At 51.0% G+C, this 22,547-nt stretch overlaps 1 long non-coding RNA gene across 1 annotated transcript; it reads left to right on the forward strand.

The window, feature by feature from the left end:
* Positions 1-10,763: 10,763 nt before the first annotated feature.
* LOC129392831 (uncharacterized) lies at positions 10,764-21,347 on the forward strand. The gene is made up of 3 exons (XR_008619452.1): positions 10,764-10,902; positions 19,059-19,136; positions 20,904-21,347. It is a non-coding gene; the product is annotated as an uncharacterized lncRNA (long non-coding RNA).
* The last annotated feature ends 1,200 nt before the right edge of the window (positions 21,348-22,547 follow it).

Here is a 22,547-nt window from a genome sequence, read left to right on the forward strand (position 1 = left end):
AGGATGCTGGCCCCAGAGAGCTGAGGTGCCTATCAAAGGAATGATTTCAGTGAGCCCAGACTCTTGCATCTTCTCGTACATAGAAACGTGCTAAATTCCTTAACTTGGGATATCTGGTTTTCTTTAATTAACAGTAATCTTTTGACATTCAAACTACCTGCCCTGTGTTGCAAAACTTCTACATAACCTGGCTCCCCCCTCGCCTCCTCAGAGCAGTTCTCTCGGGGTTACTTGAGGTGCTGCCTCGCAGGCTTGAAGTCCTAAAACGTCCCTCTGAGTAAAACATAACTCTCAACTTTTAGGTTGTGAAAAATTTTTTAAGTCCTCACTGGGGTTACTCTGTACCCCCTCCATGTTGCCTTGCTCCCTCTTCTAAGGCTGCCTGAAAAGCTCTGAGCTTGCCAAGTTCTTTGAGCTTTGCAAACTGCCGATTTCCAGGGCTGCTTGCTTTTCCGATCCAGTTTGCCTCACAGCTTCTCGGGCAGCCCCTGTCCTGAGCACTGCCCAATGGGTAGAGGTGGATGCAGCCTTGGCCAAGTGTCCTCCTGCATGGCCCCTCACTGGCCTGCTTGCTCTCAGGTCTCCATGCTAGCCAGGCTGGTCCAGGAAACCAGGAACCACCCCTTTGGCCCGTCAATCCTTATGCCCCCTTTAGAAGTCACTAGGCCTCCCTCCTGCTCGCCCCTCCCTTCTCCTGGCTGTCCTGAAGGCGGTCTGGGCACCCCTTGGGCCTGGAGTGCCCTCTGGTGCCAGGTGCTGGTGCCCCAGAGCCCTGCCAGGTTGGCAAGTGAGCCAGGAAGTGAAGAGGCCCAGATCTTCCAGCACGGAGACTGAGTAGCATCTGTGCCGGTGATCCAGCCCTTCCACCCTCAGTCACACTTCATTCCTCAAGGCTTTGTTCCAGCTGCCCTTTTAGTCCAGGGGGATGTCACACGGGTACAGGGCTCAGATGGGGGAAGCCTTCCATCTTGGTATGTGCCATGGGGTGGTGACACTCCCTCTAAAGAGAGAGAGCCTGGTGGGGGAGTGGGGGAGGGAAGCCCAGCAGGGCAGAGGCAGAAGGTGGCAGGTCCCCCCACCCCCCCAGGATGTGTGTAAATTGTATCCGGGCTGTACTCCTAACTCATGATTCCTGGGGAACGTTCTCCTGGCAGAGACTACTGAGGTTTGGGTGACGCACACTTTGAATTATGGGGGGCACATTTGCTGCTGGATGGCCCCTAGTCCTGTCCTGGGTCTGGAGCAGGCTTCACCGGGCAAGGCGGCGGTGTCCGAGCAGGGAGCCTGGAGCCACTGCCCTCGCGTCTGCAGAGGATGGGGGCTGACGGCGCCAAGGGGGAGCGGCGGCTGGGGTGCAGATGGGGCAGTCGTCGCTCTCGGGCATTTTGGTTTCTTCCTGCGAAGGGAGGGACATCCACCCGCGCCGGGTGTCAGCTGCTGTCTGCCTCTGCACGGTGCTCAGGCTCGGCCTGCGGTGGCGGGCGGGGCCTCGGGAGGCGGAACGTGTCCCTGTCCCTGGTGCTCGCCGGGGCCGGGCTGGCACGCGGCAGAACGCACGGGTCCGGGAGCCGCCCGCCTCCCCGGTCGGCCCCACTGGCGTCTTGCACCCCACCTCGCTCCCCCACTCCCCAGTTCCGGCTCCCCCGCCCCTCTCCAGCCAGTCCCCAGTCCCCGCCCCGCGTCCCCAGTCTCCTCCCCCCGCCCCTCTCTATCCAGTCCGCAGTCCCCGCCCCTCGCGCGCCCCCCTCCCCTCGTTCGCCCTCTGGTGGCCGGAGCGTGCAGTGCACCCTGCACAGGCTTCAAGGCCGCGGCCGGTTTCCCCCGAAGCTGTTCGCTGTTCTCTGTTGTCCGTCCTCCCGGACACGGTGGATTCACTCACACGCTCCGGGGACAGGCCGGCTTCATCCTTTCCCTGCCGCTGCTTTTACCTCAGAGGCCTCCAGGCGGCTCCTGCCCTGGGCCCTGGTCAGGTGCCCCTGTAGTTCTCCCCTGCTTGAGTCTTGGGGTTTTACTCTCACAAGCATCTCTGCTTCAAGCTCCGCAAGGTGTCCTGGGAGTGGGGAAGAGCCCCTCCGTGGGGACACTCTGATGTTCTGCCGAGGAGTGGGCTCCGGATGTCCAGGGGGGCGCCGGCACCAGGACCCTGCGGGCCCCCCTGCAGCTCTGCCCGGCGGGCCGCGTGGGCCGGCTCTGAGCTCTTCCAACAGAGCAGCCGGGAGGCCGGGCCGGGCCCCTGTGCCGCCTGCGGGGCAGCAGCCAGCCATCTGTGGCCCCTGGGAGCCCAGAGGGCCGGAGGCTGGACGTGTCTCTCACACCCACCGTTGCTTCACCAGCGTCACTCCGGCCTCGGACTTCAGCGCGGTTCTCACAAGCCTCAGCCTGGCCAGCGGCTTGCCCATCAGAGGACGCTCCCTTTGGGCTGAGCGGCGCGGCTCAAGGGCCCGTCCATGCCCTGTCGCCGTCCTCACTGGCTCCTAACCGGCTCCCCTGGGGGAGACGGGATGTGTTCTCTGCGGCGGCCGCGCCGAGCCAGAGAGCCGCAGCGGATTTCAGGGACCGCGCAGGAGGCTCTCTGTTCTTCTCGTCTCTTGCTGCCGTCATGAGACCTTTTGCAAACCAGCTTGTTTGTAAAATTTCTACTAGGAAATGCAGAAAAGCCGGCCCTCAGCGCCCCCCGGGAAGGAGGTGGTCAGCGGGTCGTCCTCAGCGCCCGCCCCTGGGCGATGAGCTGCGCTGGAGTGTGCTCCCCGCCCCCCCAGGGCCGCCCGCGTCCCGAGAAGCGCAAACCCACCTCCTCTCTGCTCCCCCCACACCCTTCCTTTGCCCCAGGTCGAGGGCCCGCCCGTGTCTCCCTACACCCGCCGCACTGCCCCGTGTCCATGACTCCGCCATGCCGGGGAGGGGAGGCGAGGGGCGGGAGGGGGGTGTCGGTTTGGGTGCTCTGAGAAGCAGACCCCCGGGGATAGAGAGAAGGGCAGGATCTGGATGGAACCCTGTGAAGGGCAAGGGAGGAGGGGCAGAGGGTCAGATGGGAGAAGCTTCAGGACGTTGCAGGCCAGCCCTGTGGAAGGAGGGAGGGGAGAAGGCAGGGATGGAGGGGGGACCCCGCCAGGAGATGGGGCCCCCCGCGCCAGGAGATGGGGGCCCCTGGAAGAGCAGGTGGGCGTTGGCGGGGCCCCCGCTCAGCGCTCCATGAAGGCCTGGGCTCCTGGAAACGCTCCTCACACAGGCTCTCTCTAGAAGGGACTTCCCTGGATACCAGGGAAGGGACGGGGTAGAGGGAAATTGTTTAAAACGGGCTTTGTCCCGACAACATTTACTCTACTGTGTGTCTCATGGCTTTAGGGTCTGGCACGAGAAGGGAGCGTTCACAGTTCCTGGCCCCCCAGAGCCAGGCCTCAGCCTGTGTCCCCGCAGAGGATTCTCCCTGGGCCCTGGGTGGGACTCAGGCTGTGGGTGAGGCCCAGCCTTGGTCAAGCACAGGGCGTGTGGCTGGCACCCAGCCACAGTCCCCTCCTCCTACCGGGGGCGGCCCCAAGCCCCTCCCCCCACCCCCAGGAGGCTCAGCCTGAGCGAGCACACACTTACATGGTTGGGTTTTTTAAAATAAATTTATTTATTTAATTTATTTTTGGCTGCGTTGGATCTTCGTTACTGCGCGCGGGCTTTCTCTAGTTGTGGCGAGCGGGGGCTACTGTTCGTCCCGGTGTGCGGGCTTCTCACTGCGGTGGCTTCTCTTGTTGCGGAGCACGGGCTCTAGGCGCGCGGGCCTCAGTAGTTGTGGCACGCGCAGCATGTGGGAGCTTCCCGGACCAGGGCTCGATCCCGTGTCCCCTGCATTGGCAGGCGGATTCTTGACCACTGCGCCACCAGGGAAGCCCCTCTTACATGTTTTTGACCAACATCCGCCATGAGAAATGTATTTCACAGTATGACCAACACATATAAATTCTTGCTGTGTGGAGGCACTAGGTATTTTTGATTCTGTCCATTTCTACCTTAGGGACAAAGCCCCTAGTTCATGACGTTTATTTTTCAGATGGCTTATTAGAACTCTCTATAGGAAACAGCGTTATTTATGTAATAAAAGCATTGAGTTGGAGAAAGAAATGGAATGTAAAATGGAAATAAACTTGATTTGAGCCATATTAGACGGGAGCTTGGCCGCCCTTTCCTGAGACGCAGTGGGCAGCAGGACAAACACAGGCGCCGGCAGAGAGTCATGGTTCATCTGCACGTGAGGGGCGCCCATGAAAAAGAAGGCAAAAAATTATTCTCCCTGGAGCAAGAAAGGAAGGCAATTTCCTGCCTCTCTCTTCTTGGAGCAATCGCTTTTGAAAACTGGTCGTGATGAATTCTCTCTCTTGAGAACTGAGCTAACTTGAGATGGAGTTAAATCCTTTTAGAAGGTGAATTTGGGGCGAGCCGTGGGTCAGCGCTGCAGTCCCCCGAGGACCAGTCCCGGTAGGTCTGGAGAACTGCTGTGCGGCAGAGGAGCTGTCCGTCTTTGCCATCTCTCAGCTCAGCGGACTGCCTGTGATGTGCACGGCGCTCTGTTTAATGCTGATCCAGGAACACAATTCATGTGCAGAGGTTTTCTGGGTTTGCAGGAGACTGGTTTCTAATTTTACTTCCCAACGCGCCTGTTATCACCAGCACAGTTAGGGCACCAACTTCAGTTCCTGGGGGTCCTGGTCCTTCAGGACCACCTCTGCACACCCAGCTCCCTCCCCTGCAGCCCCTGTCCTGGCTGAGCTTGGCAGCCCCTTTCTGGGGGAGGCTGCGCAGTCACAGTGGAGTCCCTGGTCCCCCTCCGCTCCCCAGTAGCTGGAGGGTCCTGGGTGAGTGCTGTCTGGCTCGCAGTGGGTCTTCACCAGCTGGCCGTCACTCTCTAAGGGAGGGGAGGCTGTGGACGGGTCAGCAGAGGCCAGGCCGTGTGGCCCTGAGAGCCGACTTCTGCACAGTTTCTGAGAACTGGCTCTCCCCTCATGGCACAGGTTTCACCTCTTCTTCACTCCGAATCCCCCACTGCAGGGCCGGCCCGGGAAGGGGGCTGCAGGGATCTGCCCCAGACCCTCTTGTCCTGGGTGGGCAGGGGCGGCCCCTCCCCCCCTGGGTCCCCAGGCCCCTGGCTTGCTTCCTTGGGGCCAAAGGAGCCACCCGCCCGTCTTGGTGCCCCTCGCCTCTCCTCTGTTGCCCAGGCTGGGCCAGGCCAGAATGGGGCAACATTCTGGGGAAAAGGAAACTGGAGGGCTGCCCTGGCCACGCTCTGGTGGGATGCCCAGCCCTGCATCTCCACTGAGCACACAGCGTGCACACATGCCAACACCAGCCCTGTGCACACGACACCGACACCAAACACAGAACACACGTGCAGGGACTTCCCTAGTGGTCCAGTGGATAAGACTCCGCGCTCTCAATGCAGGGGGCCCAGGTTCGATCACTGGTCGGGGAACTAGATCCCGCACGCATGCCGCAACGAAGAAGCCCGCGTGCTGCAACGAGGATCCCGCGTGCTGCAACTAAGACCCGGCGCAGCCAAAATAAATAGTAAATAAATAAATAAATAAACAAATAAATGTTAAAAAATTTCCTTTAGAACACACGTGCACACGGCGCACACACGCACACATAGGCACACGCACACTGCTCCCTCTGGTACCCTGTATCCCGGGAGGCCTCCCTCCGAGGGTGACCAGCATCTGGGCCACGGAGGGAAGTGAGGCACCTGCCCCCCGACAGAAGAGCCAGAGGAGAGGGCCGGGGGCTCTTGTTCCTGGTTGGGCAGCGGGGCCAGTGGGGCAGAGACTCGAGTCAGCCAGCTTTCCCAAGGTGGCCACTGTGCAGGTCTGTGCCCACGGGCCTTGCAGATTCGGATGTTCCCAGGAGGTGCTCTGGGGGGTGGGGGTCGAAGGGCTGGGACCTGGGACCTCAGTGTGTGTGGTGCCTGGAGGGTGTTTCTAGTTCACAGACCGGCGGGCAAACCTGTGAGCGTCAGCTGTCAAAAACAGGGACGGCTGTGATTACCTAGGGGGTCTTAGAATGAGGCGAAGTGAAAGCCCTGGAATGTAAGCCATGAGCAGTGGGAGGCCGGGAGTGGCCGGGGCCTCTAGGGGCGGTGTCGGGTGAGAAGACCAGGCGACAGGGCGGAGGTGCGGTGCAGGACCGGGCTGTGGACCCAAGGGAAGAGCCGATGGACGGCGGGGGACTCCAAAAGGGCCTGAGGGTCTGGCACCGGTGCTGAGTTCCTGTTTTTGGTGGCAGTGCCATGGTTATGTAAGAAGTTAACATTTGGGGAAGATGAGGGAAGCAATTCTAGAAACGCTGCATTATTTTTGAAACATCTTTGTACGTGTGAACTGATTTAAAAATGAAAAGTTAAAAATGTTTTAAAAGCAGCATGGAGCGGGCTTGGCAGGGGCTGAGTGATTTTGGGGGTTCTCGTAGGAGGCCGGTGGGGGGGCCCCGGCCTGCAGCTCAGAGGAGGGAAGATGAGCCGTGTTGGGGCTTGGGTAGGGGCGTCACGGGGGATCAAAGCTCAGCCTGCAAGTGGAAAACGTAGAGGTCTTTAGAAGAACGCTAAGACCACCTCTTCACGTAGTAACAGAAAACGTTTTTAAGTAATCCACCAATACGTTCAAGAATACGAACGGTGAAAAAAGTTTGCCTGTTATCATGATACAGCGATCGAAAAGAAAAGCAAAGAGATGGCAGGCTGAAAGAAGATGCTTCCAATAATTAGTGGCCACTCATCACAATGGAAGATTAAAAAGCCCAAGAAACTGCGTGGCGGAGGAATCCAGGCAGATGGCTGTGCCTCAGGCCTCTGCAGGAGGACGGCGCCTGGCTCCCGCCCCTCGGGACGCGTGGGCCCCTGGCGTCCTGCAGGGAGCGGTCGGGCCTCCCGCAGAGGGGCTCATACTCCCCTCTCGTGGTGAGACTGCTGGAGGCCACGGTGCCCGAGGCCCAGAGGCCTCGTGCATTGCTCTGGCTCCTTCAGCGTGTGGTTTCCGCGACCGTGGCCGCTGCCCGGTCCCAGGACGGTGAATCGGCCTCCAGCTGCCATCTGCACTCCAGGCAGAGTGGTGGCCAGGAGGGAGGGGTGCTTCCTGTACTAGGAGAGCAAAGCTCATGGAATATCCCGGGAGACCAATGCCAGCAGTGAGTGCCAGAGAGGACAGAGGTGCACGCGCGCGCGTGTGTGTGTGTAGGTATAAGTGTGAATCTCCGCGCGTGTGTGTATATGTGTGTGTGTCTGTGTATGGGCATCTGGTGTATGTGTGTGTACTGTGTGTGTGTGTGTGTGTGTGTGTGTGTGTCTGTAGGGGAAGAAGTGCTTTAAAGCCCCTTCCCAGGAGACAACTGCTCTCCTGGATGGCCCCACCCTGGGGCGCCTTCTGCGCTGGTGGGCAGGGTTTTGTACTGGCAACCTGGGTCCTCAGCAGACTGTGCCTCTACCTCCCCAGGTGGCCCACCCCTCCTGTGAAGTACTCACTGTCCAGAGAGGAGGTGGCTTCCAGAGGCTTCCTGGGGAGGGGTCTTATGACCTCCCTCTCTCTATGCTTTACTCAGTCATGTCAATTCTGCCCCTTCCGACCTGCCCCGGCTGCACAGGGAGCAGGGAGGTGACGCTTGGTTCCTGAGCCCCTCACGCCCTGCAAAACCACAGGCATGCACAGTGCGGGTGGGGCTCCTGGGCGGGCAGCCAGCACTGCCTGCCCTGCGTGTGCCAGAAACCTGTCCGGACCAGTGGCTTCCCTCACATCAGTGGTCCTAGAAACACACAGCAAAGAAGGCTGATCTGGAAAAGCTAGACGCCACATCTGTTGTCATGTTAATCTACCAAGGACACCTCTGTAACTAGCTTGCCCAACCTTCATACGTGGAGGAATGGCCCTCTGACCTGGGAAGCACATGCCTGGTTCTCACACTGGTCTGTCTAACTCTATGTAGATGAGCAACGTTGTATCTGGTGGTTAATTAGACACAAGTTTGGTGGCAGAACCCAGCTCCTCTGAGAAATATGATTGAGAACGTGGAACTATAAGTGAGAAAACCACTCACCACGGTACAGTGTCTATGATGGACATTCTTAGTCTTCAAATTACAGACCTGCTGAAACCGCTAGGTGCTGTTTTGGCGGGGGGCGGGGGTTGGGGGTGGGTGCTGGTGGTGGCGGTGGTCCGAGGAGCTCCAGTTCTCTATGTCTAAGCGCAGAAAGAATTCAGTGAGAGGCAAAGTGGTGGACGGAAGTGATTTATTAGAATAGGATGCTTGTGAGGCTTACAAGCAGGCAGGTGAGCATTGCGCTGCCCTGAGTACTTAGGGGGTTATATTTTTCTAATCAAAGGAAAAGAGGGGAGGGGGAGAAGACCACCTTCTTCCTCGTTCTTCGAGTCTTGCAACGTCCACTCCTCCTACGTGTCGAGCAGGGGAGTTTTTGACCCTATATGGTGCATCCGGGACTTTCACGGCACCACGGAAAAATGATTTCAGGTCTCGGTACAGTGAGGGTGTTTCATTTTGAAATGTCATCTTTCCCTAAATTACCGTGTTTGTGTGTGCAGAGAGCATGTCCTAGGGGCCATTACCTTGTTGATGTCACTGGGCAGGATGTAGGACTTATTCTTCCACGATTGTTTTATTGTCTTGAGAAAGGACTTGCACTTCCATTGCATGGCTTTTTTGGTGAGTAAGTTAGCTTGGTTTTGTTGTTAGGCAGGCCTGTCTGGCTTTGATGCCAAGCGACTTGCTCTGCCTTATGAGTCAAGCAAGCCCACATTGCTTCAGGATTTTCTCATTACTTTCTCAAGTGATCATTAACTGACTGCAGTCTCCCAAAGCCACCCCAAATTTCCTCTCTATTTACGACCCCCTGGTGGGATTTTCGAGCTAACTCTGATTATCCTCCTCTGTCCCTATCATTATGCCCTTTGGAATCACTGAAACAAACTCTTGATATTTTGGAAAAACTACTTGCCCCTTTTGAGAACTATTTTTTTTTTTTTTTTAACTATTTTAAGAGCTCATCCTTGGGGTCAGGAGCATTTGCCAGACTGCTTTCTGTCTCCAGCGCAAAAGGGCAAATGGCGAACTCAAGGTTTTAATCCCCACAGATCGTACCATAGATGTTTACCGACGTTTTCATTAAGTATGGCTAAATGCTGACGAAGATTTCCTCTGTAACAATTAATGAAGAATCACAAAAATGGGAGACTATTCTGTATTTCCGTGAACCAAAGTGCCCAGCCAACAGGGTACCCGTGACCAGAAGGTCTCCGGGCCTAACCCTCCGTGTCTGCAGACGTTGCCGTTGTCTTAGACGTGACTGATCTGGGTGGCGGGGGGGTGTCTCGCTGGCCCTGGGTCCTCATGGGGTGGGGCTCTGGCTGGGCGCTGGACCCTCCGAGGCCTGGCTTTCTCACAGGTGCATTTCTCGGCAACGGCCGTTCCTGGGGTTCTCGGGACCCACGACCTGGCCAATGGGAGAGTTTTTGGAAACATCTTTCTTAAAAGTGTCAGGGGATGACTGGAAGCCCCTTGTTGAGAAGGAGTATCCTGCCTGGGACGTCCCTCAGGCTCCGCTGCCTCTCCTCAGGGGCCACCAGGGGCTCTCCTGAGGGCTCCTCACCTGCCTCGCCCCAGGCACTCCCTCCACAGATGGGTCTGCCCACATTGTCACCCCCCCCAAGGCCCCTCCTCCAACACCCTTACATTCGAGGCCCCTGGTTACCCCGCAGGCCAGAGGGGACAGCCCTTGGCCGGGGTCACCCAGGGGGACAGGACCGCGAGGTCAGGAGGAGGGAGACTGGCCCACCAGGCTGGGGGTGAGGGTACCTGTGCAGGCCCGCTGGAGGCCAGCAAGGTATGCATGGGGTCTTCAGACCCCTCTTCCCGAGAAGCAGCTCCTACCCCGTACACGCCCACCCCCGGACCCCCCCATCGTGTGCCTGTGCGGTGTCACCGCCCACTCGAAGCCGGCGGCCCTGCTGAGGCTGGGGAGACGCGGGAAGGCAGGGTGCTGAGGGAGAGGCTTCTGGATTTCCAGGCCTCAAAGGCCCGGCCCAGCCCCGCCCCCAGGCCCATCCCAGTGGGGACAGGCCCCCTCAAGTCTGGGGCTGGCCGCGCCATGTTCAGGGACTGAGGCTCAGGGAGTGAAGGAGGCGGGAGGAGTCTGGTCCACTCCCACTCTGCTTGGCGCGGACGCGCAGGGGCGCGCGGAGGAGGAAATGCTTCACGGGGAAGGGCGGGGACCCCCACCGCTATGCAGAGCTGGCCCCTCCTGGACAGGCGCCCCTATTCCCAGCCCCCGGCCATCGGAGCTCGCCCGGTCCAGGGAAAACGGGCTTGAAGCAAAGTCTCCCTTCGAGGGGGGGGGGTCACAGGGGACCCCACCCTCTCCCCGATGGGGCTGAACAGCACGCAGAGATCAGGAGGATGTGGAAAGCGTTTATTTTCGCTGTGAGTGGGACCCGCCGGACGGGCTGTGGCCTCCGCTCTCCTACAGGCCCCAGTCCAGCCAGCGCCCCGCGGTTTCTGCATCTTGAGTCAGTGGTTAACTTGAGTCAGTGGTTAACTTGAGTCAGTGGTTAATTGACGGCAAAACATGTCAGGTTTGCTGGCACAGCAGGGCGCTGGGCGCCTGGGGCTGGGCTGGCCGGGTGGGTGGGGCCCGGGGCTGGGCTGGCCGGGTGGGTGGGGCCCCTGCGCCGGGCCCTGCGAGGGGAAGAGTCCCGGCACAGCCTGTGTCTGCTGAGCACGCGCGGCTCTGAGCGCACACGTCTGCGCGGGCGTGCTGGGCTGGGACCGCCGCGCCGCCCCCGCGGAGCCGCGATCGCGAGCGATGCCCCTCCCCACATGAGTCCTCGCCGCAGGGGTCGTCACAGCAGGGCCCAGAGGAAGGTAGGGCGCACGCTGAGCAGGAGCCCCGCGGCCAGGGCCCAGAGGCTGCGCCCCGTCGGGGCCACTCCGTCACACAGGTCCTTTGCACAGCAGGTCACGCCCCGCACTTCAGTCTTAGGGGTCATCGACGCCGCCAGCACCGGCATGGCTGTGGAAGCTGTCTCGCAGGAAAGGGCACAGCAGGAAATGGCACAGTCCGTGTAATATGGCTCCACCTTCCCTGTGGGCACGGAAGGAGCCGTCTGGGGTGGGAGGGCCCCTCTGAGCCTCCTGGGGTCGTCCCCCCTCACCCTCTCCCCAGACCCGCTGGGCCCCCATTCCTCTGCTGGGAGGCTGTCCTGTTCCACCAGGCACCGCCCCTCCCGCCCCCTCCAGGAGGCTTCTGGGAGCCAGCCCCTCTCTGTACAGATGGGGACACTGAGGCAGGCCGGTGAGGGCCAGGGTTGTGCCCCAGGTGACACTGATGTCGGCCCCCTGCCACTCCCAGAGCCCCCCTCAACCCATCCCCACGCTCTGGGTGCTGGACGCTCACCACTGCCCATGGCTGTGGTCAGGTCGCCCCTAAAGCAGACAGCAGGACTCCCGTTAATTGGGTGGGCTGGCACTGGCTGAGACTGCCGACATCGCTGATGCCAGAACAGGTGTAGCACCACAGGCTCGGGGCTGGGGCTGGGCAGGGACACAGGCCCAGGCTCAGAGGGCAGGAAGGCTGGGTTCAGACTCCCACACAACAGGACGTCCATCTCCTGAATTAGCTGTGCCCCCAAAGCCCTGCTGTCCCCACAGGCTCCATTTCCAGAGATCTCTCTGGGGCAGGCCCTGCCTGTCCATCCTGCTGCTGTCCTATTAGAAATGTTGGATGGGCAAGGCAAAGACTTGGAAGGAAGAAGTGTATTATACTCCAGGTCCCAGAGAGGGGGCTACGGTGTGCGCGGGGGCCACAGAGGAGCATAGCCAGCAAGGTACCCCACAGAACAGGTGGGGAGCAGAGAGAGAAAAGACCTGTGGGCAGAGCCTTTCCCGGGGTCAAGGGTTAGGTTGTTCCAAAGCAAGCCAAGCAAGCAGGAAAAAGCAGGAAGCGAAGTCCCGGGGCTGACCTGGTTATCGAGCCTCAGCTAGTTTTGAGTGTGAGCTCAGATTAAGACAGTGAGACAGGTGTTAAACACTGGAGCAAGAACCCACAACGGAGGATTTTTTCCCTTTCAGCTCTATTGAGGCATAATTGGACATTCGGCACGGGATAAGTTTAAGGCGTGCAGCACGATGATGTGACTTACACACGTCATGAAATGATGAGCACGGTACATTCAGTGACATCCATCATCGCACAGAGATGAAAAACAGAAATAGAAACAAAGGTTTTCCTTGTGATGAGAACTCAGGATTCACTCTCCTAACAAGTTTCGTATATAACCTGCAGCCGCGTTCATTCTATTTATCGTGTTGTACAATACATCCCTAGTACTTCTTTTTTTTTTTTTTTTTTTTTTTTTTTAGTGGTATGAGGGCCTCCCTCTGTTGCGGCCTCTCCCGTTGCGGAGCACAGGCTCCGGACACGCAGGCTCAGCGGCCATGGCTCACGGGCCCAGCCGCTCCGTGGCACGTGGGATCTTCCCGCACCGGGGCGCGAACCCGCGTCCCCTGCATCGGCAGGCGGACTCTCAACCACTGCGCCACCAGGGAAGCCCCCCCTAGTACTTCTTTATCTTGTAACTGGAAGTTTGTACGTTTTGACCACCTCCATCCAATTCCCCCTCCCTTCACCCCGCCTCTGGTGACCACAAACCTCTTCTCTTTTTCTATGAATTTGTATTTGAAGAATAATTGACCTACAACACTAGGTTAGTTCTCATTATACAGCGTAGCGATCTGATATTGCCGTACATTTCGAAATGATCACCATAGTGAGTCTAGTTACCATCTGTCACCATACAAAGGAATTATATAATTACTGACTCTATTCCCCACAGTGTACGTTCCATCCCCATGACTTAGTTATTTTATGAGTGGAAGTTTGGCCCTCTTAATCTCCCTCATCTATTTCTCTCCTCCCCTCAACCCCTCCCCTCTGGCAACCACCTGTCTGTTCTCTGTATCTGTGACTCTGTTTCTGTTTAGTTATATTTGTTCGTTTGTTTTGTTTTTTAGATTCCACATATAAGTGAAATCATACAGTATTTGTCTTTGTCTGGTTTATTTCACTTAGCAAAATACCCTCTAGGTCCATCCATTTTGTCACAAATGGCAAGATTTCATTCTTTTTTATGGCTGAGTAATACTCCATTGTGTAGATACCACATCTTCTTTATCCGCTCATCTATTGATGGCACTTAGGTTGCTTCCATAACTTGACTACTGTGATTAATGCTGCAATGAACATTGGGGATACATGTTACTTTTCTAATTACTGTTTTCCTTTTCTTTGGATAAATACCCAGGAGTGGAATCACTGGATCATGTGGTAGTTTTTTTTTTTTTTTTGGTCATTTAAAAAAAATTGGAGTAAAATTGCTTTACAATGTTGTGTTAGTTTCTGCTGTAGAACAAAGTGAATCAGCTATATGTATACATATATCCCCTCCCTCTTGAGCCCCCTCCCCCCCATCCCCCCCCCAGGTCATCACAGAGCGCTGAGCTGAGCTCCCTGTGCCATACAGCAGCTTCCCACTAGCTATCTGTTTTACACATGGTAGTGTATATATGTCAGTGCTACTCTCAATTCGTCCCATCTTCCCCTTCATATGGTAGTTCTATTTTTAGTATTTTGATGAATCTTTATACTGTTTTCATAATGGCTGCAACAATTAACATTCTCACAAATGGTGCATGAGGGTTCCCCTTTCTCCACACCCTCACCAACACTTGTTATTTGTTGTCTTTTTGATAATAGCCATTGTGACAGGTGTGAGGTGACATCTCATTGTGGTTTTGATTTACATTTCCCTGATGAGTGATGTTGAGTATCTTTTCATGTGCCTGTTGTCCATATGTATGTCTTGGGAAAAATGTCTATTCAGGTTCTCTGCCCATTTTTTAATCTGGATGTTTGTTTTTTGATGTTTAGTTGTATGAGTTCTTTGTATATTTTGGATGTTAACCCCTTGTTGGATATATCATTTGCAAATATCTTCTACCATTCCGTAGTTGGCCTTTTTGTTTTGTTGATGGTTTCCTTTGCTGTGCAAAAGCTTTTAAATGGAACCATATAGCATTTGTTCTTTTGTGACTGGCTTATTTCCATTAGCATGTCTTCAAGATCAAGATTCATCCATGTTGTACTTACGTGTCAGTATTTTCTTCCTTTTTTTTTTTTTTTTTTTTTGTGGTATGCGGGCCTCCCCCCGCTGCGACCCCTCCCGTTGCGGAGCACAGGCTCCGGACGCGCAGGCCCAGCGGCCACGGCCCACGGGCCCAGCCGCTCCGTGGCACGCGGGACCCTCCCAGACCGGGGCGCGAACCCGGCCCCCCTGCATCGGCAGGCGGACGCGCAACCACTGCGCCACCAGGGAAGCCCTTTCTTCCTTTTTAAGGCTGAATAATATTTTGTTGAATGGATGGACCACACTGTGTTTATTTATTCATGGATTGGGAGATAGTATTGTTATAACATCACCATACTACCCAAAGCAAGCTACATACTCAATGCAATCCTTATCAACCCAGCAGACTTTTGAATTGTTTCTGTCTTTTAGTTACTGTGAGTAATATTACCATGAACATGTACAAATGTCTGTTTGAGACCCTGGTTTCCTTTAGGTATATACCCAAAAGCGGGATTGCTGGATCACATGGTAATTCTAGGTTTAACTTTTTGAGGAACCACCACCGTGTTTTACATAGCAGCTGAATGAGTTTACATTTCCACAAGCAGGGCACAAGAGTTCTAGTTTCTCCACATCCTTGTCAATTCTTGTTATTATTATTATTTTAGGTAGTAGTCATCCTAATCAGTGTGAAGTGATAGCTCACTGGGGTTTTTATTTGCATTTCCCCAATGATTATTGATGCTGAGCATCTTTTCAAGTGCTTGCGGTCATTTGTAGTTCTTCTTTGAGGAAATGTTTATGCAAGTCCTTTGCTCATTTCAAATCAGGTCATTTTGTTATTGTTGTTGTTGTTGATGTTGAGCTGTAGGAGTTTTTTTATATATTCTGGATTTTGGCTCCTTATCAGATATATGATTTGCAAATACTTTCTCTATTCCATAGATTGCCTTTTCACTCTGTTAATTGTGTCTTTTCATGTATAAAATTTTTAAAATTTTACTGCAGTCCAATTTATCTATTTTTACTTTTGTTGCCTGTGATTTTGGTGTCAGCCAAGAAATCATTGCCAAATGCAATGTCATTAAGTGGACCCCTCTATTTTCTGAGGGTTTTCATTTTAGATCTTTGATCCATATTGAGTTAGTTGTTGTATATAGTGTAAGGTAAGAGTCCAGCTTCATTCCATTGCATACGGATACCCAGTTTATCCAGCACAACTTGTTAAAAAACTGTCTTTTCTCCACTGAATGATCTTGGCACCCTTGTTGAAAATCATTTGACCAGTTATGCAACGGTTTATTTCTTGGCTCTCCATTTTACTCCATTGGTAAAGCCAGGTGGCAAACACTTCCTAACACAACTGATAGACCACATAAACAGAATGAAGGGGAAAAACCCCATAACCATCTCAAGTGATGCAATGAAAGCATTTGACAAAATGCAACATATGTGGCCTTTATTATGTTGAAGTAGTTTTCTTCTATTCCAAGTTTGTTGATTGTTTTTGTGATGAAAGGGTGTTGCATTTTGTCAAATGGGCTATTTGGGGTCCTTTGAGATTCCATGTGAATTTTAGGACAGATTTCTTTGTTTTGTATCTGCAAAAAACATCACTGGGAACTTAATAGGGTATGTATTAAATCTGCAGATTGCTTTAGTAGTATTGCTATCTGAACAATATTGTTTTCAATCCACGAATGGGATATTTTTCCACTTACTTGTGTCTTCTTTAATTTTCTTCAGTAGTGTTTTGTAGTTTTCAGAGTACAAGTCTTTTACCTCCTTGGTTAAGTTTATTCATAAGTATCTTACTCTTTTTTAAAAAAAAATTAATTAATTTAATTAATTTATTTTTGGCTGTGTTGGGTCTTCATTGCTGTGCATGGGCTTTCTCTAGTTGCTGCAAGTGGGGGTTACTCTTCATTGCGATGTGCAGGCTTCTCATTGCGGTGGCTTCTCTTGATGCAGAGCATGGGTTCTAAGCATGTGGGCTTCAGTAGTTGTGGTGCACGGGCTTAGTTGCTCTGTGGCATGTGGGATCTTCCTGGACCAGGGCTCAAACCCATGTCCTTGCATTGGCAGGTGGATTCTTAACCACTGTGCCACCAGGGAAGCCCCATAAGTATTTTATTCTTTTTGATAATATTGTAAATGGAATTTAAAAAAATTTCTTTTTCTGATTGTTTATTGTTAGTGTATAGAAATGCAACTGATTTTTGCTTGTATCCTGCAACTTTGCTGGATTTCTTTATTAGTGCTAATAGGTGTGTGTGTATGTGTGTGTGTGTGTATGTGTGTGTATGTGTTAGTGTGGAATCTTTAGGTTAATCTACATTTAAGAACATATCATCTGTGAACAAAGATAATTTTACTTCTTCCTTTCCAAGTTGGATTATTTTTATTTATTTTTTCTTGCCTAATTGCTCTGGCTAGGACCTCCGGTGCTATATTAAATAGAAGTGGTGAAATTGAGTATCCTTATCTTGTTCCTTATCTTAGAGGAAAAGCTTTCAGTCTTTCACCGTTGAATATGAAGTTGGCTCTGGGTTTTTCACATGTGGCCTGTATTATGTTGAGGTAGTTTTCTTCTATTCCAAGTTTTTTGTTGATTGTTTTTATGATGAAAGGGTGTTGCATTTTGTCAAATGCTTTTACTGCATCAATTGAGATGATTATGGGTTTTTTCCCTTTCATTCTGTTAATGTGGTCTATTATATTTATTGATTCATCCTGTCATGCCAGAAATAAATCCCGCTTTTTCATGGTGTATACTTCTTTTAACATGCTTTCGAATTTGGATTGTATTTTGTTGAGGATTTTTGCATCAATATGCACAAGAGATATTGGTCTATAATTTTCTTTTCTTGTGTCTTTGCCTGCCTTTGGTATCAGGGAAATGCTGGCATCATAGAATGAATTTGGAATTGTTCCCTCCTCTTCAATTTTTTGGAAGGGTTTGAAGAGGATTAATGTTTATTCTTTTTTAAATGTTTGGTAGATTTCACCAGTGAAGCCATTTGGTCCTGAGCTTTCCTTTGTTGTAAGGTTTTTGATTATGAATACAATCTCCTTATTAGGTATATGTCTATCAGACTTTCTGTTTCTTCATGATTTAGTTCTGGTAGGTTTTGTGTTCCTAGTAGATTTTCCATTTTATGTAGGTTTTCTGATTTGTTTGTGTTCAACTGTTCATAGTACTACTTGCTTATAATCCTTTTTATTTCTGATAGAATCAGTGGTAATATCCCCTGTTTTATTTCTGATTTGGGTTGAGGTTTCTCTCTTTTTTTGCTTAACCAGTCTGGCTAAAGTTTTGTCAATCTTGTTCATCTTTTCAAAAAGCAAACTATTAGTTTTGTTGATTTTGTCAATTGTTTTTCTATTCTGTAGTTCATTTATCTCTGCTCTAATCTTTATTATTTCCTTCCTTCTGCTGTCTTTGGGTTTAGTTTGTTCTGTTTTTTCTAGCTCCTTAAAGTATAAATTAGGTTGTTGCTTTGAGATCTTTCTTCTTTTTTTAAAAAAATAAATTTATTTATTTATTTATTTTTGGCTGCGTTGGGTCTTTGTTGCTGTGCACAGGCTTTCTCTAGTTACAGTGAGCGGGGGCTACTCTTCATTGCAGTGTGCGGGCTTCTCATTGTGGTGGCTTGCTTCTCTTGTTGCGGAGCACGGGCTCTAGGCACGCGGGCTTCAGTAGCTGTGGTGCACGGGCTCAGTAGTTGTGGCTCGCAGGCTCTAGAGTGCAGGCTCAGTAGTTGTGGCACACGGGCTTAATTGCTCTGTGGCATAAGGGATCTTCCCGGACCAGTGATTGAACCTGTGTCCCCTGCATTGGCAGGCGGATTCTTAACCACTGTGCCACCAGGCAAGTCCCTCTTCTTTTTTAATCTAAGCATTTATGGCTATAAATTTCCCTTTTAGCATTGCTTTTGCTGCTTCCCACAAGCTTTGGCACGCTGAGGTTTCGTTTTCATTTGTCTCAATGTATTTTCTAATTTCCCTTGTGATTTCTTCGTTGACCCATTGGTTATTTAAGAGTGTGTTGTTTAACTGCCACATATTTGTAGATTTTCTAGCTTTCCTTCTGCTTGTGATTTCCAGCTTCATTCCATTGTGATCAAAAGATATTTTGTATGATTTCAATCTTTTAAAATTTGTGAAGACTTGTTTTGTAACCTAACATATGGTTTACCCTGGAGGATGTTCCATGTCCACTTGAGAAGAATGCGATTGCTATTTTTGGGTGGAGCATTTTTTCTACATCTGTTAGGACCCAGTGATCTGCAGCATTGTTCAAATCCTGTATTTGTAATGCCTTTATCAGGTTTTTATAGCAGACAAGGCCCTTCTCTTTTACTTTCTGAAAAAGCTTGCTTAAAATTGGTGTAATTCTTCAAGAAACATTTGGTAAAACCCACCAGTAGGGACTTCCCTGGTGGGCCAGTGGGTAAGAATCCACACTCCCAATGTAGGGGACCTGGGTTCGATCCCTGGTTGGGGAACTGGATCCCACATGCATGCTGCAACTATGAGTTCACCTGCCAGAACTGAGCCCACATGCCGCAACTAAGAAGTCTGCATGCTGCAACTAAAAAGATCCCGCATGCCACAACTAAACATGCCACAACGAAGATCCCGTGTGCCGCAGCTAAGATCCGGAGCAGACAAAATAAATAAACATTTTTAAAAAAAATCAATAAGTTTATCTGGGCCTGAAGTTTTCTTTGACAGCCATTTTGATTTCTTTTTTAGGTAGAGAGCTATTCAGATTTTCTTTCTTTCTTTCTTCTTTTTCTTTAGTTTTCATAAATTATGTTTTTCAAAAAACAAATGTCCATTCCATTTAAGTTGTTGAAATCTTGACATCAAGTTGTTTAAAATTGTCAGGAGCTCACCTCAGCTGGAGATACACTGGAGATGTCAGTATCTGGAGCAGTCGACTGAAGCAACGGGCCAAAAGTGAAGGTAACATTGAAATCTTTAATCAGTAAGATGCTAAACCAGAGAAAGTGCTGCCTGCCCTTTGCTCCATTTTCACTCATGGAATGGTCCACCGATGGAGGGTCAGATGGATCAGACAGCTGTGGGGGTGGTCTCGCTGGGAAGGAGCCCTGAAAAAAGGCTCCTGCAGTTTTATGGACCCAGGGGGACAGGCTAGGAGTGGAAGACGCTGGGTGCTGAGTTAGAGTGGAGAAAAGTGTCCTCCTGTTTTCCCCCTCCTCTCCTCCTCACAGGGGGTGTGAACCCTTGACTGTGACTCCCCTCAGGGGCTGCAGCGTGCCAGCCGTGCCCCAAGTCAGGTGTGGGGGGCACTTCCCTACAAAGGCCTGCAGGGAGAGCCTTGTAGCTGCCTGCGGTGGCCTGAGCGAGCACACATGGGCTTTTAGCCAGGAGTCAGGCCCCTCAAGACTATGCTCCGGTGAATATTTTAATACATGTAGAACCTGTAATAGTAGTTCCTCTTTCATTCTTAATATTGGAAAATTGTGTTTTCTATCTTTTTTTTATTGGTTAGTCTTTCTAGGGTTAAAAAATCAGTTTTAGTAATCTTTTCTAGGGCCAGATTTTTGGCACTGTTAACTTTATTGTGTGTCCATTTCTTTATTTCATTGCTTTCTGTGTCTTATGATTTTCTCCCTCCTATGATTTCATGTTTAATTTCACTCACTTTTTTAGCTTCATCAGGAGGAAACTTATACCCCTGGTTTTCTTTTTTTCTTCTTTTCTAATTTAGGAATTTAAACTGTATATTTCCCTCTAAGGTCTGCTTTTGACCTTCCCGCACATTTTGATATGTTGTGATTTCATTATCCCTCAGTTCAAAAATATTTTCTAATTTTCCTTGTCTATCTTTGAACCCCTGGAATTTTAGGAGTGTGATATTTAATTTAAAGTGTTCGGGGATTTTCCAGATCTGAGATCTCTAAAATGGGAGCCACTAGCCATGTGCTGCTACTGAGCACATGACATGTGGCTAGTAGGAATTCAGGTGCTTTTTATTTACTTATTTATCTTTGGCTGCACTGCATGGCATGCAGGATCTTCGTTCCCCAACCAGGGATAGAACCCGTGCCCCCTACAGTGGAAGCACACAGTCTTAACCACTGGACCACCAGGGTAGTCCCAAAATTCAGGTGCTTTTTAAGTGTAAAATACCCACTGGATTTTTAAGACAATTGAAAATAAGGAACATGAAATATCTCGTATTTGAAAATATTCATTACATGTTGAGATGATAATATTTTGGCTTAAATAAAGTATGTGATTAATTTTAAGTTTCTTTTAACTTTTTAGTGCACCTACCAGAAAGTTTATATTACATTCGTGACTTCCATTGTATTTCTGTTGGACAGTTCTATTCTAAATATCTTCTTGTTACTGACTTTGGTCTTACTCTGTAAGAATGTCATTTTTTGAGATTTATTGATACTCTTAGGGACCAGGATATGTCTGTCTTGATGAACATATTTAATATGTACCTGAAAAGTCGGTTTTGCTGTTATTTGACCTCACGTCTTGTAAATGCCAATTACATCAAGATGGCTGATAGTATTGTTCACATCTTTTATATTCTTACTGAAATTTTGTTTTTGTATCCTCTGGTTCTATCAGTCATTAGGAGAGAGGTGTTGTGGATTTGTGTCTCCCTTTATTTCTATCTGTTTCTGCTTCCTGTGTTTTGAAATTTTGTTATTAAGTGCTGTGAATAAAAAATGCTGCCTTCCATATCAGGAAACAAAGGATATTGCAGCCATCAGCCACCACAGCCCCCCCCCCCCCGCCGAAGGTGAGCCCTGAGGGAACTCGGGATGCAGACAAACAGGATGCCCACTGCCACGCCCTCAGTCACGGCAGCCACCCTCAACGGAGCACCCTGAGGAGACTCAGGATGAGAAAGCACAGGGTACTGGCCCGAGAGAGCTGATGAACACATCAAAGGAGTGATTCCAATGAGCCCAGACTCTTGCATCGTCCCATGCATAAAAAAGTGCTAAATTCTTTAACTTGAGATGTCTGGATTTGTTTAATGAACGGTAATCTTTTGATGCCCTGACTACCTGGTCTTTGTTGCAAAAACTACATATCCTGGCCCCTCCCTGACTGCTTTGGAGCAGAACTGCAGAGCTCTCTGTGAAGCTGTCTTTTGGACCTGAAGTCCTCAGAAAGTCCACCAAATAAAACATGATTCTCAGCTTTTAGGTTGTGCATTTTTTTTAGTTGTCAGTGCATACATGCTCTGTCTTCCTAATAAATTGCTACCTTATCCTTATTAAAAGTCTGACTTTATCTCTAGTTATACTCTTTGCTTGGGAGTCTGATTGCATTAACAGCTTTCTTAGGCTTACAGTTTGCATTGTATATCTTTTCTCATTCATTTACCTTCAATCTGTTTACTACTGCATCTCAGTTCTCTGACACCAGCTGTGGGTCCCACAACCCAAGTCAGTTCCTGCACTAACTGTCTGGAGTTGACACAGATCCCACAGCTTAAAGGGCAAGGTCCCCAGCAAGACACCAGCTGCAAGTGGGGGGGTCCCCAGGCTACCTGCACATCTGTCCCACTTGGCTACAAATTGGGACTTCCCGTGACCTCCATCCCCATTTTAGTTTTAATGATTTGGTAGAACAACTCAAAGAACTCCCTAAAAGCTACACCAGAGCTTATTCTGTTTCATTATAAAGGATACAACTGAGGGGCAGCCGACAGGACGAGATGGGTGGGACAAGGTTCTCACGTTGACAGTCCCGGCACATCACTCTCCCAGCACATCAGTGGGTTCGAAAACCAGGAAGGTCTCCCAACTTCACCGTCCAGAGATGTTATTGAGCTTTCATTACACAGACGCGATTGATTAACTTGTTGTCATCAATTGAGCTCAGTCTCCGGTCCCTCTCCTCTCCCCAGAGGTCAGGAGTCAGGCTAAAAGTTCTGACTCTTTAATCATGTGCTTGGCCTTTTGGGGGTGTCCAGCCCCTTGCTGGAAGCTATCTAAGGGCCCACCATAAGTCATCACATTAGCATAAACTCAAGTGTGGTTGAAAAGAGTTCATGACAGTGCTTCCCTGGTGGCGCAGTAGCTGAGAATCCGCCTGCCAATACAGGGGACACGGGTTCGAGCCCTGGTCCGGGAAGATCCCACATGCCGCAGGGCAACGAAGCCCGTGCGCCACAACTACTGAGCCCGCGCTCTAGAGCCCGCGAGCCACAACTACTGAAACCCGTGTGCCACGACTACTGAAGCCCGCACGCCTAGAGCCTGTGCTCCGCAACAAGAGAAGCCACCGCAACGAAGAGCAGCCCCCGCTCGCCACAACTAGAGAAAGCCCATGCGCAGCAACGAAGACCCAGCACAGCCAAAAAAAAAAAAAGAGTTC

This window comes from Physeter macrocephalus, chromosome 15 (genome assembly GCF_002837175.3).
Source record: "Physeter macrocephalus isolate SW-GA chromosome 15, ASM283717v5, whole genome shotgun sequence".
Lineage (NCBI taxonomy): Eukaryota > Metazoa > Chordata > Mammalia > Artiodactyla > Physeteridae > Physeter > Physeter macrocephalus.